Source organism: Triticum aestivum, chromosome 2A (assembly GCF_018294505.1).
Source record: "Triticum aestivum cultivar Chinese Spring chromosome 2A, IWGSC CS RefSeq v2.1, whole genome shotgun sequence".
NCBI lineage: Eukaryota > Viridiplantae > Streptophyta > Magnoliopsida > Poales > Poaceae > Triticum > Triticum aestivum.
In genome coordinates, this window is record NC_057797.1 from 754,202,321 (window position 1) to 754,219,171 (window position 16,851).

Below are 16,851 nucleotides of genomic sequence, written 5' to 3' on the forward strand. Positions count from 1 at the left end.
GAGCATGTTTATTTGAACTCCTAAAAAAATCATGCTTAAAAGATTTGATTTTCTTTATTTTTTACATGAATACGCATGCATGTGGTCTAAGTACTTAGTGAAATTTCATTCAATAATATGTTGTATTATACGCTGCACAAAGAAGACAAAGTTTTGGCCCCAAAATCAACAGGAAAAAACAAGCCCATTTTTTTGCATGTATTTATCGTTTTTTATCTCTCACATGCAAGCACGTATATTGATGAAAAATTGACCCGATATACTACTACATTGCTATACATGCGTGTACAAAAAACTTTGAATTTATTCAGCCTGTAAAAATCCATTTTTTGAACTTAAAGAAAAGGCTCAATGTTCACCCGCAAAAAAAAGGCTCAATGTTTTTTTCAGAAACAGGCACAAGAAGCACCGACTTTAAATTAATAAAACCAGCAACAGCCATAATACTGACATACAGTTATTGGAGACCATGCATCAACAAGATGGGAAGTTAAAGCAAAGGTAAAACGCGCAGATACAAGGCGCGACTCATAGAAGAGCGCTAGAACGGCAAACTAGACGGACTGATCTGGCTCAAGCATTCCTGTGGTAGGCGTGACGCTGTGCTTGATCTTGAGAAGAATGTATGCCATCGCATCATTATCCTTCCTCTTCCCTAGAGGCCGACAGCGCTGTAAAAAATGTTAGAATAAATTTGAGGCATACCGTTGATCATCCGAGGACCAAGCAATCACACGAGCACGACACCGAGATTTGTTAACGAGGTTCATCGATATGGCTACATCCCCGGGGCCTGACTATGGGCGCTCCTTCTCATGACACCGCTACAATACCGCACCCGGTCGCCCTGGACACCGGCACATGCCGCCGGCTTCCCCTGCGTTCCGGTGCTATTATGTTGGCATAGGTTACATCGTGTGTCTACCCCCGCTATATATGAGAGGCTTAAGATACAAGTGTCCTAGGACACGACTCCATATCCTATCTAAACACAATGCAACTACAAGTCCAACTGTAACCTACCTCATACACTATATTCGACATAACTCCAACAAACTCCACCTTGGCGAATATACTCCACCACCCTGAATTCGTCAATGCGTCAAACTTTCATGTACATTGGACTTGAGCTTATCACGTGAGTACCGCTGCTACTCCAAAGACTTCATATGACTCCACCTGCAACTTGTAGTCCCTTCTTTTCTTGATCACAGCCAACACTCGAGCAAAATTAAGTTTGTTGTTACTCTAGTTTGTGCTCCCAACTTCCAGAGTATCAGTCCAACGCCATCACACACTGATCACTGACCTGCGTGAAAATGAACAACTCACATATTGGGTGTCACACATAAGAGTTACCTGAACTCAACATCACCGCTCCTTTCTTGACCGCCTGTCTGAAACTTGAAAAAATTTAACCATTTCTTGTAGTCATCCCGAGTCAAATTCGCAGTTGCCTCACCACATGTATGACCACCAGAGCCCTGGCCCATCTCCATGTCCCGTGCATACCGCATGCCTCGCCGCTATTACTGCGTCGAGCTTCCGATGTCCTGGTCGAGTCTCAAGGGTCGCGAAACCACACCACTCAACCCCCACTGCAGAGTACCACCGATCATCACCGACCGATGATGAGTTTCACGCTTCCATCGGACCATTGGGCTCCAGTCCAAATTATGTGTCGCTCGCTTTTTCCCCGCTGAATAGGCTTCGATTCTCTGGATCCTTACACCGTCGACTTACGCCGTAGCCCCTTAATCCAGCTCCACCTTCAACATGACTCTATGGTGGTTGTACGTGCCACCCCGCGCCCCGTCGACTTCAAGCTCCGTGTGTACACCGTCTTGAACCAACCCCGCGTCATAGTCTTGTCGAAGTCACACAAGCCCTCGGGCCTGCGACACGTGTTTCCACGCCCAGAAGTCGGTCACCATCAGCACCACGCTCTTATTTCGTCGTCGTTGATCCCACCACCGCCTTCTGTATCAACCAACTCGCGTCGATCCGTCAGACTGTCTAGTCCGACCCAGCCGAACTTTTCCAGCTGCACGACACGCTCAAGGCTCTCAGATCATCTTCCGTGAATTCTAATTCATCACTTGATAAGTCCATCTTAGCTGACATGACTTCCCGCAACGCCTTCAAGCATTCCCATTGTGCCAACAAACTTTCACCCATGTTCGCCATAGTTCTTTGTACGGCTGACCCTGCGAAAAATTATCCGAGCTTTTCTCACGTGATGCCCAAGTACACAAACAAAACCTGATGAGGTGCACCGCTGTGTACTAATAGCAAAATCCAACCACTTTTGGTCTTTCACGTGATATGCTCCTGGCACAATATCTGATGCTAACGTTGCTTTCCCAAGTCTGTGCTTTCCAATGTATACATATCAATGGATTTCCTTCGCTCGATTTGATCTGCCTGTGCATCTCTTCTACGGCTGCCTGTACCAGCCCTTAAAGCGAGCATGCAAGACTCCGTTCCTGAGACGACTTCCTTCCGGGACTCGGTCCCGTTTTGGTCTCCAAACAAATCTCATAAACACAGCTCCTGATTGCATTGTGACGTGCCGCACCACGCGCCTGTACACGCACATCATTGTCCCATGCCAAAGGCTGCTCCGCGTAGGGCCATGATGGCCCACCACAACATCGCTCACGCACCGGTTTCGCGAGCCTTGCTTGGCTTCCCACGTCAGGCGCTGCACCGCGTCTGCGTCGCCCAAGCCTGCTTGCACCGCGTCTCCCGAGCCAGCTACTACGCCGCCAGTCGCCTGAACAGATCGAACGATCAATCCGTCTCGCTGGAACTTCCATATGTGCGCTTGGACCACGTGTTGCTTCCATCAATCCAACCGATCTATCCAATATTCTGTCACCTGATCTCGGCGACTGATCGATTCTTCGGTCATCCAATCCTCTAGATCAACGCACAGCGACTACACGTAACCTTGCTCATGATACCACTTGTTAGAATAAATCCGAGGCATACCGTTGATCATCCGAGGACCAAGCAATCACACGAGCACGACACCGAGATTTGTTAACGAGGTTCACCGATATCGCTACATCCCCGGGGCCGGACTATGGGCGCTCCTCCCCATGACACCGCTACAATACCGCACCCGGTCGCCCTGGACACCGGCACATGCCGCCGGCTTCCCCTGCGTTCCGGTGCTATTATGTTGGCATAGGTTATATCGTGTGTCTACCCCCGCTATATATGAGAGGCCTAGGATACAAGTGTCCTATTAGGACACGACTCCATATCCTATCTAAACACAGCACAACTACAAGTCCAACTGTAACCTACCTCGTACACTATATTTGACACAACTCCAACAAAAAATAGAAACCATTCGAATATATAGTTAGCAGGATAGGATGAGATTATTTCCTCAATAGCCAGTTCGTTCCGAGTAGTCCAAAGTGTCGAAGCTAAGGCAGCAGAACGTTCTCCAAGCTAAACGTCATTCTTGACCGTGCTCAAATGACAATATTTGGCTGATGAGTCATGAGTGACGTGTGTGTGGTAGCCTGGTATGGCTTGTGTTATTTCTGGGCTGTATATAGAGTCATGAGAGGCCACAGAGAGCTCGACATGGGCATCTGGAAGGATTTGAAGATGGTCAAAGTGGCAAAGTCCGGATTCGAGACTAGTCGACAGAGACGGCAATGTGAAACAGCTCTTTTCATGGACCTTGACTAGTACTGATGTTTTGACGATAGCAGGCCAACAAGTCTCATACTTGAACGCTGCTACAGGTGCGCCTAAAGAAAATCGTTACTACTCCCTAACAATTCAAACTGGACTACAGTGGCAGCTTGAGAGGGTGACCGGGAAACCTCATGATCATGCACTCGTCGCAGCAGGGGATAACACACTGCTTTGATATCATCAGAGCCGGTGGAGGGTGCGCGTACGCAGCCATGCTTTTTTTCCGAGCAACTGGTAGAAGCTTTTCCTATTCATTAAGTGGGAGTAGAATTGACCGGTTACTAAGGTAACACAAGCTTGGTTAATTAAGGAAAACCCGAACAAAACCCCGTACAGCATGGCCCACCGGAGCCCTGCCCAATGATGCCTCCACATCGGCAAGGAGCACTACAACCATCAAATCCATGCAGCTGGAAAGAGAGGCTAGAAACAAAATGGAAACCTTCCGAATTCCGTACAAGACGAGAAGCTGTGTAATCATGTTTGTGATTGTTGTCTTGTTTTCCTTTCATATCTTTTTGTTTTTGTTCTTGGTTAAGGTGGATGACAATATGGAACATGGCATATTTACGTTTTCATCACAACAAATATTTTCATTCCATCCTTGAATATCCTTGGTTTTCACCCACCTTGATCATAGCCATCCAAAAAACCTATTCTAATTTATTGAAATATTAAACCCTAGCCTTGGCTTTACAGAGGAACCCTCATCTCCTTTGCTTGCAAGATTATACAAAGAAATCGCAGTAGCTCCCAAATGCATATAGAATCTATATTTGCAAAAACATATTGCTATATCTAATGCGATATTTCCTAATCAAAAGTAGTTCCCCTTTCCTGCTCATTTGAGCTGAGAAATTCATGAAATGTGGAGATGTTTCTACTACCATACTTGACCTCTAGTAAAAATATTGGGTTAATTTGAACAGTGGACCATCCTCGTCCACTCACTCCACCATATTTTAGCTCCACATGTTTTTGGATGCTCCCCTTAAATTCTTGGCTTGTTATTGGTCACTAACCCCACCTACTTAATTCAAGAACTTATACCAACAAGAATTCAAGAGGTTGACACTTACTCCTTTGGTGAAAAGCCACTCCTTTCACAATTTGGCAATTATCCCGTTATGCCACATTGCAAAGCAACTACGCTATTTGTTGCTATGAAAGAGGCCACAAAATTCGGAGAGATTACTCTATCTATACCTTGATAAGATACCAAAATATTGGTACCATGGTACTTTTTTTATAAACCACCAATGCCACCTTTTGAGAAAAATACCAAAAATAAAGCAACCAATATTTTTGACCATCAAACTTTGTCACCTTTCTCACCTTCCTTGCCAACCTAGTCCTCTAGAAGATGGGATTGAATGGATCGGAATAGTAGAAATGTCAACACCACCTATCGAAAACCTCTACCATCAATTTGCATTTTAGTTGCTAGCGTTGAACTTGTGATTTGCTTTTGTATTCTAACCCTTCTACCATCCTAAGCATGTTCAGTGGCACACGCTTCCCAAAAAATGCGTCCATGGTCATTGCAAAAATAATTTTGCTAAATCACATCTAGACGAGAGTTACTTATGCCACATCTAACTGCCCAATCGCACGATGTAAAACACCAAGATTCGTGTCGCTCTCTTTCTCGTGTGGCTTCGTTGTTGATCCCTGCACGGCCATGCTAGTGGGAGAACTGTTGGGCCGTGTTGGATTTTTAGTTCCCGTATCGTGGGCTTTAGCTGAGTTGTGGGTTGTCTTTTCTATGTTTGTAGCGTGTGATTTATTTGCGGATCGGAAATGGAAAGAGGATCAATTGTGAAACACGAAGGGACTCACCCCTTCTACACAACCACTCACATTGTTTGCTTTTTTTCTAGGGCAACTCTTTTTTTTGCGCCATGTGTGCATCTGCATATGGGGGGGGGGGGTGATACTCCTTCTTTCTGTATTTTTTATTTTCTCTTTTTCCATGTCCCTTTTCTTTATTTCCTTTTTCCTTTTTTCTTATTTATTTATTCATTTGAAATTCATCAACCTTTGTTGTCTCTATGCAAGTCCATATATCTCAATACTCAACTAAGGCCTATCCATTTTTATCTCAATTTCAACAAAGTTAGTGGCAGCCTCCACATTTGAAAGCTGGATAGTGGCACTGCTATATTTTCTTAAAAAAAGTGGTTACATGTTCGAGCATGCCACTATACTGCATCGTGTATCAGATTTTGATATAAAAAAAGATGGAAGGCAACCCGAGATTGAAGGTGCTGGAAAAACCACCTCGTGTGGGGTTTGCTTGCTGCGGCATTAATTATGGCAATATCTGGTTAAGCCAAGTTATCCGAAACGGCTTATTAGCACTCCGGGATCTCCATGGACCCGCTTGAGCCAAGAACCTCCGTCGACACGTCAAAAAAAAAAACTCCGTCGAGGTATATATCCATACACATTTGGATTTTTCTTCTAACATTAATGTGGCAACGATATTTGTTTGAAGTGTGAATGCCGAAGTGTATTTAGAATTAGTGCATAGTAGCTTTTGACGAATGGGATGGCATGATACATAGTTACAAGAATTGATGACGATTAAAGTGTTTTGTAATAAAACTCTTCTGTCAATAAAATACAATGTGGTTGGACGTAGAGGGCCATGATAGGGGTAGCCGGGCAGGCGGCTCCTTACCTGAATGGTTTCTGCACCCTGTTATTCACAAATTTTCTTCTACAATAGCCTCACAAATATTGCAACCACCTAATCAAAACTTCAGTTCAGAGTGTAAATCATAAAGTATACAACTATGTACACCAGGGGTGAAGCCAATACACATGCTTAATTAGCTCACCTGTACCAAACTATTGGGTCAACCCAAATAAACATAATTCAAATAAGTAATTTAGTACTAGAGTATACAAGGTAATTCAGTTTAGATGAACCCAACTCTACTGGCTCCGCCCCTGATGTACAAGAAGTTCAATGCACACTATGTTATACACCAACTAACGGCCTTTGAGCATTGTGATACTCATTGCATTCGAGGAACTCGTGTTCTCAGTGGCTTGTTCACCTTCATAATTACCTAGAGCAAAGTATACAGGATGCTTTCACTAGTGCAGAACCGGGCAATAGCACCGGTTCGTAAGGCTCTTTAGTCCCGGTTCAGTAACCGGCACTAAAGTGTGGGCACTAAAGCCTCCCCCCCCCCTTTAGTACCGGTTCAGCACGAACCGGTGCTAAAGGGCAACCACGTGGCACGAGACAGCTCCGGGGACGGGAGCCCTTTAGTACCGGTTGGTGACACCAACCGGTATTAAAAGGTTGGGGGTTTTGGGTTTATGATTTTTTTTTCATTTAATTTTGTGTTTTCCATTTAATTCTTTTTCGTTTGCTGGTATTTTACGATGCTACATATTGTACACGTTATGCATATATATAAATAGAATTTCTAGTAGAACCGATCATATATATATATATATATATATATATATATATATATATATATATATATATATATATATCATCGAATGTCTCACAACCACCATTAATTCACACATATATACACACATGTATATATGTATACAATTAGGTAGCTATATACAATTTCTTCTAATTGGTGCCTTCGGAGCCCGTGGCATTAGCCTAATTGGTGCCTTCGGAGCACGATGATAATTGGAAGTGGTTCATGGAGGCGGTAGCGGGTAAAAGTATTCTCCTTTGTGATCTATGACCTGGTCGAGCAAAAATCCCGCTATTTCCTCTTGAATTGCTTCTATGCGGTCCTCTGCTAGGAGCTGCTCCCGCACCTCTTTGAACTGTTAAGAAGGAGATCAATATGCATGTGTATTAGTTGTGTGACTAGATATCGATAATGGTGTAAAAATTGTGAATAGTATTCTGACAAATGTACCCACTCTTGTCTTTGAGATCTGATCCTTTCGGACGCCATCATGTGAATGTTCTCGTAAATGTAGTATGCACGCAGATTATTCCCTAGCGCCTACTTCAGGGCCTTTACGAGAATGGAATTTGATCAGATAATAATTAATCAAGCATGATAATTAAAGAGATGGCAGCTAGCTAGTACTACTTAATTACTTACCTTGGGTCGATACCATTTCAGATTTCGTTTCCATTGGCCTGGAGTGACGCTGATGAACTTTGCCCAAGCCCTGCCCGCCGACAAAGAAAATGAATAAATGGGTTATTAAATAGTTGTTATCAGGAAATTACGAACTAAAATAGGCGAGATATAGTTAATAATGATTGAAATTACCTGTTGACTATCCCCTTCACGATGGTGTAGTCACTTGCTTTCTTAAGTAGTGAGTCTAGTACTTCAACTGTTCCTTCATCAACTTTAATGATTAACAAGATCCAGTGAAATCTGCATGCACGCACGTTTGCATGTCTTAATTAAGCGGGCATATATAAGCAAAAACATGTAGCTAGCTAGTAGGCAAAAACAGAATTTGTAGTACAAGACAGTGTGACTCACTCGAAGTTGTAAGGAAGTAGTATATCTTCATTGGTATTGAGGCGCTTGAAGAACTCTAGCATGCTTTCCTCTACACTTTTTTCATAATATGGATCTAATTTCCATGTGTATTCATTAATGGTATTTGGGTCAACGAACCCAATGCCATAGCGTCCACCTTTTTTCATTTCATAAATCTTCATCCTGCATAATACCACAGAAAAGAATATAGTGAGGATAATTACAGGTAATGATTGATCAAAATGATCACTACAGCTAGCTTGAGACTTAAATTACAGAAAGAAATCACTTACAGACAATAGCAACTGACGATAGATTTGTCGAGTGCGTCTTGATTGTATAACTGAAATAGTTCTGAATACTCAACGGACACAGCTTTCTCATGGTAGTAATGATCCTTCTTGACATTCACCATGAGGGACTCTCGATTGGAAATCTTGGTAATGTCCATGTATTGATGCAATTCATACATTCTCGTTGGGAGCTTCTTGACCTCGTCTGGCTCGACCAAAGGTTGGCCCCGGACATATTTCCGTTTTATTTCCTCCTCTCTAATCAGAGACATGGGCTCGATATCGAGGAGTTGTCCAACAGTGATCATGAGCCTTTTAGCCTGCTCAATATGCTCCTCGGTTATTACCACATCGCCCAGCCCGGGAACGTTAACGGTTTGCCCACAATAATATTGGGCGCGCGTACTCTCATGTGTTGTTGGCACAACAAGCGGGGGGATTGATTGCGCCGCCTGTTCTCCCAGCTGGGGAACGGTTTTACCGCTCCTTTTGCCAGCTGATTTGCTCGAGCTCGAGCTCGCCTCTTTCTGTAGACGTGCTCGATTTAACTTCCTGAGGTGGCGCTCATAGTCTGTGTCAACAGGCTTGGGAGCTGGTGCTCTAGCCATACGAATGAAGTGGTCAATCTTTTCCTCAGGCACTTTCTCCCTTGGCGGCGGTGGCGGTTTCGGTGCAAAATGGGCTTCCACCTCGGCCTTCGATATGGCTGCGTTTTCCTCCTTGGACTTGTCGTAAGGCCTCTGCAGAAGAGGCGCGAGGCTGCTTGGACCATATTGAAATCGCTTGCCTCCGCCTGTACCTCCAGTACTACCTCGACTTGTACCGCTACGCACCATAGCTGAGGCGGCTCTCTTCCGTGATTGCTGAGGCAGCGAAGACGGCTGACGTGGCTGAGTTGGAGGAGGAGGAGTGGCCTGAAGTTGTGCCGGACTTGGAGGAGGAGTGGCCTGACACTTTGCCGGACTTGGAGGAGGAGGAGTGGCCTGAAACTGTGCCGGACTTGGAGGAGGAGTGGCCTGACGCATTGGTGGACTTGGAGGAGCGGGAGTCTGCTGACTCGATGGCGGACTTCGACGAGGAGTCGGATGACGCGGTGTCGGTGGCCTACGAAAGATGATGCAATCCTTTCTCCATAGGATGATACGATGGTTGGCCTCTCCCAGTGTGTGCTCCTCGTCACCTCTAGGAATTTCAAGCTCTAGCCCCGAATATTGGTCCACCACCTCATCAACCAAGACACGAGCATAGCCCGCTGGAATCGGGTTGCAATGGAAGGTTGCCTCGGGGGGATTTGTAAAAGCAACGGTGTCCGTCACCTTCATGGATATGTTCTTCATTTTTGAAGTGTAGCTTGCAGTTAGTGTTCTCCATGATGTCATCCACTTGGTAGCTATCCAGCAATGCGTCGCCCGGGGTGGAACCCACGCTGCTTCTCGGCATGGATGGGACGGTGCTATCCAATGATGGATCATCCGCTAGCTGCTGCAGCTGCTGAGACCCCCTTTGCTGGCTAAGTGAGTCGATCTGCTCATGCTGTCGCTGGAATTTGACTGCCAAGTCCGCGTGCTCTGATTCTAGGCCTTGAAGGCGTTCATAATCCAGCTTCCTCTGCTCCTCCTCCATCTTCCTCTTCTTCTCCTCCGCAATCTTCTTTCTCGCACGGGTTCTGTAGTCGGCGTTCCAGTCCGAAAACCCCTCATACCACAGAATAGCGCCCTTGCCTCGTGTTCTTCCCGGGTGTTCAGGATTTCCCAGGGCACGCGTAAGCTCGTCATTCTCTCTATTGGGCTCGAACACCCCCGATCGAGCCTCTTCTATTGCAACAAGTAGCTTATCTTCGGCTCCGTCCAGACATGCCTTCTTCGAAACTTTGCCTGTCTTCGGGTCCAACTCCCCCCCATGCGCATAGAACCAAGTCCTGCACCTGGGGGGCCAGCTCAATGTTTCTGGAGTGACACCTGCATCCTCCATCTCTTTCTCAGACTTATCCCACTTAGGCATTCCCACCGCATAGCCACCTGGCCCCAGCTTATGGAACTTATCCTTTTTTGCGGCATTGGCCTTGTTTATTCTCGACCGTTCCTTAGATAATTCCGAATCCTTGAATTTCACGAAATCGTCCCAATGAGCACTTTGCTTCTCTAGTGTTCCCTCGAATACTGGAGTCTTCCTTCCTCCCTTGACGTACTTGTCCCATACACGATTCTTGTGGTTGTTGAATGCAACCGCCATCTTCCTAAGAGCAGCGTCCTTGACTTTCTCCACATCTGCATCTGTGAAATGATCTGGTAGGGTGAAATGTTTCATGAGCGTTTCCCAAAGCAGAAGTTTTTGTCTGTCGTCGACAAAAGTAAGATCTGGACGTGGCTTTGCTGGCTCTCTCCATTCTTGAAGGGAGATCGGGAGTTGGTCCTTCACAAGAACTCCGCACTGACGAATGAACTTGTCCGCAATCTTCTTAGGCGCTAATGGTTCGCCATTAGGTTTGATCGCCTCGATATTGTACTTTACGCCCTCCTTCAACTTTTTGTTCGGGCCTCGTACTGTCCTGATGCCTGAAGATTTGCCTGATCCGGATGGCTGAAAGAAGAAAGATCGATTTGTTAATATATATCTTCAAGTCATTTAAAACTTGTGATGTTCACCAGATGCCTGCTTATATAAATATACCTCGCCGGTCTTTGTTGTTTCAAGATCAACATTTTCTTCGTCATGTTCATAGTTCATGAGTTCATCAATTCGGTCGTCGCGATCGAATATCATATCACCCTCCCCGGTGTTGTTTAGATATTCGGAGCCATCATAATCTTCTTCATTTTGATCATCATCTGGCCGGCGAGGATTGCGTATGATATTGAACATGGCCTCTTCTCCCTCTCTGCCGGTATTGTCCGCCATAGGTTTTATTTAACTAATCCAAAAGAAATATATTCAAATTACAATCCATGGATGCAATCAATTAATAAGGAAAAACTGAATCAATCATAGTACATAATAAGCATCATTGAATATAATCTCGAATACGTCGTCTCGAATAATAGATATAATCTCGAATACATCGTCTCAAATAATATATATAATCTCGAATAAATCATCTCGAATATTATATATCGAATACATCACTAGCTAGCTAGCTAGCTAATAAATATCAAATACTAGAGAGTAATCTAGGTGGTGGACAACCAAAGTGAAGGAACCACCACTAGATCATAGCTCGGGTGATCTCCCCAAAGAACCTGCCAGGTATTGGAGAACCTGACGTCCATAGCAGCCATATAGCGATGGACGTGCTCATCCTCCTCCTGACACAACGACGTACCACCTCCGGCGGGGCCGGCTCCCTCCGCACCGAAAGTGGCCCACGCGAACGCCACCAAAGGAGATGGGGGTCGACGACAGGACTCAGGGTCGGGTTCCTCACCAAGCGTCGCGCCCCTGAAGGTAGCACCTCCTAGTGCCAGCCCGGCGGAGCCTAGTCCCGGACATGGGTCCTCTGAAGCAGGACGTCGTCGCGAACGGGTCGACGGCGAGGATGTGGGCCGGGCATCGTCGACAACAAACACTATATGCAAATGTAACACTAATTATGCTATCATTGCATATGTCAAAATTCTATATGCTATTTCATACTAATTAAGCATCTAACACTAAAAACAGAAAAAACAACTTCTATACATCCATTAAAAAACAGAAAAACAACATTATATAAAAAATTCCATCCTAATTAAACACTAATTATATCCATCTAACATGCATTCATACATATATACTAGTGAAAAAATAATAATCTAAAAAATCTAAACTAATTAAACATACAAAATATGTATATACTAATTAACTTAAGGAAATGTGTGTGTGTGTGTGTGTGTGTGTGTTCATCATGCTTGTGTGTGTGTATGGGCTCGGGGAGGGGCGGCGCCCATGGTGGCCGCCGGGGGCGAGGGAGAGCGGTTAGAGGGGGAGAGCTCACAGCGGGGCGACGGAGACGGCGAGGCGACGGCCGGGGGCGGCGACGGGCCGGGGCATGACGGGGGCGGCGACGCGAGGACGGCGCGACGATGGAGACGAGGGCGGCGACGGGGACGGGGGCGGCAACAGGGATGAGGGTGGCGACGGGGATGGGGGCGGCGACGGCAACGGCGCGGGACGGGGGCGGTGATGGCGTCGATCGATCGGGGCAGGTGGTGCTTCAATGGGGAAACAGAGGAAGAAACAAAGGTACAATGAAATTTTTCGAAGTGATGTATATATAGAAGGCACCTTTAGTACCGGTTGGAGCCACCAACCGGTACTAAAGGCATGTTTTAGCCAGGTCAAGCAGCCGGAAGGGCAGGCCTTTAGTACCGGGTGGTGGCTCCAACCGGTACTAAAGACTCCCCCTTTAGTACCGGTTGATGCCACGACCCGGTACTAAAGGGGGTGCACTGCCAGGCGAGGGGCGCAGAAGTTTAGTCCCACCTCGCTAGCCGAAGGGCGCTCGCACCTGCTTATAAGCCCCGCCACTGCTGCTGTCTCGAGCTCCTCTCTAAATTAGGCCTTCTGGGCCTACCTCTGCTACTCTGCCCTGTGGGGCCTATTGGGCCTGCGGGCCTGCATCCTGGCCCAACAACAGGTTGGGTTTCTAGTCGTATGCAGGCCACTGTGGCCCGGTAGGTGGGCTTTTTTCATTTAGTTTTTTCTTTTCTCCTTTATTTATTTTGTTTTATTTATTTTTAGTTGTTTTTTGCTGTATTTAGAGTTTCTTTGTGAATATTTTTGATAGTTTTTAGAAACTTTCAGTTAGTGCCGATAGTTTTTAAATTTGAATAGTTTAAATTTTGAATTATTTGGAATTTGTGTGAATCACTAGTTTGTGAATAACTTAACTTTAAAAATACATTTTTCAGTGATTCTTTTTTATTATGTTTAATATTAGTGTGTTTTATTATTATATTCAATTTGGTAATGCTTAGGTTATTTAAAAAATGAAATGCCTTTTTAGCTGAAAAAATCAGTAAAGGCATGAAAGAATTTGTTTGCACATAAAATTTCTTCGCGTTTCAAATGCCAAAACACATAACTACCCTAACTATTATAGAGATTCCCTCCTGGGTGTGAAACACAGAAGAAAGTGATGATAGTGAAGCCGATCACATCCCAGATCTTTGGGTGTGAAACTTTTTCTTCGTGTGTGTCCCTTTGCGCCGTAACCATGGAAAATCTTCATCATTTAACGGGATGCTCGGGTCAATATTCACTGTGAATGGAGCAATTTCATCAAACTTTTCATAATCTCCTGACATGTATGTCTTGTCATCCACTCCCATGATGTTTCTCTTCCCAGAAAGAACTATGTGCCGCTTTGGCTCATCGTACGATGCATTCGCTTCCTTTTCTTTTCTTTTGCTCGGCTTGGTAGACATGTCCTTCACATAAAAAACCTGTGCCACATCATTGGCTAGGACGAATGGTTCGTCTGCATACGCAAGATTGTTGAGATCCACTATTGTCATTCCGTACTGCGGGTCTTCCGTTACCCCGCCTCGTGTCATATTGACCCATTTGCACAGAAATAAAGGGACCTTCAAACCACGTCGATAGTCAAGTTCCCATATGTCCTGTATATAACCATAATATGTTTCTTTTCCCGTCTTCGTTTCTGCATCAAAGCGGACACCACTATTTTGGTTGGTGCTCTTCTTATCTTGAGCGATCATGTAAAATGTATTACCATTTATCTCGTACCCTTTGAAAGTTATTATATTCAAAGATGGTAACTGGGACATCAAGTACAGGTCATCTTCAATAGAGGCGTCATGCATGGTACGTGTCTGCAACCAGCTGGCGAAACTCATGGTTTGTTCATGTGTAATACAGTCATCAGACCGCTCCGGGTGTTTGGAGCGTAGCAAATTCTTGTGTTCATCCATATACGGAGCCATCAAGGCAGAATTCTGTAGAACTGTGTAGTGTGCTTCTGTGAGAGAATGTCCGTCCATACATATTATTTGTTCCCCTCCTAGCGTGCCTTTTCCATCCAGTCTGCCCTTATGTCGCGATTCAGGAACACCAATCGGCTTAAGGTCAGGAATAAAGTCAATACAAAACTCAATGATCTCCTCATTTTCTTGGCCCTTGGAGATGCTTCCTTCTGGCCTAGCACGGTTATGAACATATTTCTTTAAGACTCCCATGAACCTCTCAAAGGGGAACATATTGTGTAGAAATACAGGACCCAAAACGTTAATCTCTTCGCATAGGTGAACTAGGACGTGCGTCATGATGTTGAAGAAGGATGGTGGGAACACCAACTCGAAACTGACAAGACATTGCACCAAATCATTCTCTAACCTTGGTATGATTTCTGGATCGATTACCTTCTGAGAGATTGCATTGAGGAATGCACATAGCTTCACAATGGCTAATCGAACGTTTTCCGGTAGAAGCCCCCTCAATGCAACCGGAAGCAGTTGCGTCATAATCACGTGGCAGTCATGAGACTTTAGGTTCTGGAACTTTTTCTCTGCCATGTTTATTATTCCCTTTATATTCGACGAGAAGCCAGACGGTACCTTAATACTGAGCAGGCATTCAAAGAAGATTTCCTTCTCTTCTTTGGTAAGAGCGTAGCTTGCATGACCTGATGTATGCCGTCTTTTCCGTGCATACGTTGCTGGTCCTCCTGTGCCTCAGGTGTATCTTTTGTCTTCCCATACACGCCCAAGAAGCCAAGCAGGGTCACACAAAGATTCTTCGTCACGTGCATCACGTCGATTGCGGAGCGGACCTCTAGGTCTTTCCAATAGGGCAGGTCCCAAAATATAGATTTCTTCTTCCACATGGGTGCGTGTCCGTCAGCGTCATTCGGAACAGGTTGTCCACCAGGACCCGTTCCAAAGACCACCTTCAAATCCTTAACCATATCATGTACATCAGCACCAATACGGTGGCGAGGCTTCGTCCGGTGATCCGCCTCACCTTTGAAATGCTTGTCTTTCTTTCTTACGGGATGCCTGCTCGGAAGAAATCATCGATGTCCCAGGTACACATTTTTCTTACAATTAGCCAAATATATACTGTCGGTATCGTCAAAATAGTGCGTGCATGCGCGGTATCCTTTGTTTGTCTGTCCTGAAAGGTTACTGAGAGCACGCCAATCATTGATGGTCACGAACAACAACGCCTTTAGGTCAAATTCTTCCCCCATATGCTCATCCCACGCACATACACCTGTCCCATTCCACAGTTGTAAGAGTTCTTCAACTAATGGCCTTAGGTACACATCAATGTCGTTGCCGGGTTGCTTAGGGCCTTGGATGAGCACTGGCATCATAATGAACTTCCGCTTCATGCACAACCAAGGAGGAAGGTTATACAAACATAGAGTCACAGGCCAGGTGCTATGGTTGTTGCTCTGCTCCCCAAAAGGATTAATGCCATCTACGCTTAGACAAAACCATACGTTTCTTGCGTCATCTGCAAACTCCTTCCCGTACTTTCTTTTGATTTTTCTCCACTGCGACCTGTCAGCGGGTACTCTCAACTTTCCGTCTTCCTTACGGTCTTCTCTGTGCCATCGCATCGCCTTGGCATGCTCTTTGTTTTGAAACAAACGTTTCAACTGTGGTATTATAGGAGCATACCACATCACCTTGGCAGGAATCTTCTTCCTGGGGCGCTCACCCTCGACATCACCAGGGTCATCGCGGCTGATCTTATAGCGCAATGCACCGCATACCGGGCAAGCATTCAAATCCTCGTACTCACCGCGGTAGAGGATGCAATCATTAGGGCATGCATGTACCTTCTGCGCCTCTAACCCTAGAGGGCAGACAGCCTTCTTTGCTTCGTATGTACTCTCGGGCAATTCGTTGTCCTTTGGAAGCATATTCTTTATCATTACCAGCAACTTTCCAAATCCCTTTTCAGATGCACCATTCTCTGCCTTCCATTGTAGCAATTCCAGTGTGGTGCCCAGCTTTTTCTTGTCACCTACGCAATTCGGGTACAACAATTTTTTGTGATCCTCTAACATGCGCTGCAACTTCTTCTTCTCCAAATCACTTGCGCAGTTTCTCTTTGCATCGGCAATGGCCCGACCTAGATCATCAACGGGCTCATCTGACGCCTCTTCTTCAGCTTCTTCCCACATTGCCGGCTCAGCTTCTTCCCGCATTACCGGCTCAGCTTCTTCCCTCATTGTTGTATCATCGTATTCAGGGAACCCATGGCCAGGATAGTTGTCGTCGTCCTCTTCTTCTTCATTGTCTTCCATCATAACCCCTCTTCTCCTGCATCTACTACTATTACTCCACTCATCGACCGCTATCCAGCATGCATCTAGAGTATTAAGTTCATCAAAACAG